The sequence below is a fragment of the Austrofundulus limnaeus genome, unplaced genomic scaffold (genome assembly GCF_001266775.1).
Source record: "Austrofundulus limnaeus strain Quisiro unplaced genomic scaffold, Austrofundulus_limnaeus-1.0 Scaffold214, whole genome shotgun sequence".
Classification (NCBI taxonomy): Eukaryota; Metazoa; Chordata; class Actinopteri; order Cyprinodontiformes; family Rivulidae; genus Austrofundulus; species Austrofundulus limnaeus.
In genome coordinates, this window is record NW_013952616.1 from 932,570 (window position 1) to 934,023 (window position 1,454).

Here is a 1,454-nt window from a genome sequence, read left to right on the forward strand (position 1 = left end):
TATTTTTCCTGTAATACCTCGTTATTGTTTTTTAAGACAAAGCTAATTGAAATGGGCGCTGAGCAGAGTTACAAACAGGGATTACAAATAATAAACCTTTTTTTAATTCTGCAGTTCGGCGCCCCCTCCAGCAGATGGCGCTCTAGGCGACCGCCTAGTTCGCCTATGCCCAGAGCCGGCTCTGTCCGTAAGATTGAGGAGGACATGATGATTGATGGTGTCCACATCCCTGCAGGAGTCAGCTGCATGGTGAGTCTTAAGCTTGTAGCTCTGAAGGAGAAAACATGATTTATGGATGAATGAAAATATCACATAAATTACTTTGATATTCAGTTGAACACCCATACAACTGGGAGAATGGAAAAATTCTTYAAAGAACCACTGAAGTTTGGTCCAGACAGATTCAACCCAGAACTTCCCAAGTAAGAACAAAATGATCTCATTATGTCAAGTTTGCTTTTCTGTCTTTACAAACTACCAGTGCAAACTACCTTTGCCCTTGGACCAGGCGTGTGCCAYGGGACAAAACTTTGCTCAAGTAAGGAACAAAAAGAACCAACATGCAGTGAGGGAAATGTTTGTTTAATTTCTATCTCTTTTTTATATAAGGTTGTTGACTTCGAAAGAATCAAACTTTAATGTTTGTGGTAATTTTATTTATTWAAAAAAATGTCTGTTAAAATTCAGAAAAAAACAATACTTTTGCAAATCATTGAGTGAAATATCTGTTTGATCCCTTACAGTCCAGCCAAATTTTTTGGCTCCCAGCTAGATGCCATCAGGGTTCAACACATGTAATACAGCATACAGATTATCATTGTTTAAGCCAMTCCTGATCTCAACTTATGTGTTTATAGCACGACTGTCAACAGGACATGACCAAAGAGCTGTCAAAGAACATAGAGGACAAGATGGTACCCGTATTTACAAAAGCCCAGATGTTGCTGAAGAGATGGTTGTGTGTTTTCAGATGGAGGCTAAAATGTGATGGTGAAGCTGCTCCAGAGGTTTGACTTCTCCCTCTTTCCAGGACAGACCGTTGACATTGAGGACATCGCTGCACGGAGGCCAAAATGGTGAGTGATTTGCTCCATTAAACACAGGAAGTAGAATTTAAAAGATGCTAAAACCTAATAACAAATTACTGGATGTTCAGACAAGCTAATTGTTGCTGTTTTTCTCTCAAGCAGAAAGTTTTTATGATTGAGGTGATAAAAAGTAYATGTTGACCACAGTAGATTCCAATGATTGTCTTTGATTTTCTTCTTGCTATCTTTGCCTTTTTGTTTTTTTCCCATCTCATCAGAACCTATATCCCTACTAACTTATTATGTTAAAGGAAATTTGACTAATTGTATAAATTATATTATTTTACAACAAATGAGATGAATAACAAATCTGTCAAGTCAGTGATGAGACTGTGATCTTTGTTAAAAGTTTCAGAAGTTTCCCTG

General features: G+C 37.7%; 1 long non-coding RNA gene across 1 annotated transcript; it reads left to right on the forward strand.

Annotated features, from left to right (window-relative positions):
* The first annotated feature begins 231 nt into the window (after nucleotides 1–231).
* LOC106525135 (uncharacterized) lies at nucleotides 232–1,294 on the forward strand. The gene is made up of 3 exons (XR_001311081.1): nucleotides 232–249; nucleotides 334–422; nucleotides 971–1,294. It is a non-coding gene; the product is annotated as an uncharacterized LOC106525135 (long non-coding RNA).
* The last annotated feature ends 160 nt before the right edge of the window (nucleotides 1,295–1,454 follow it).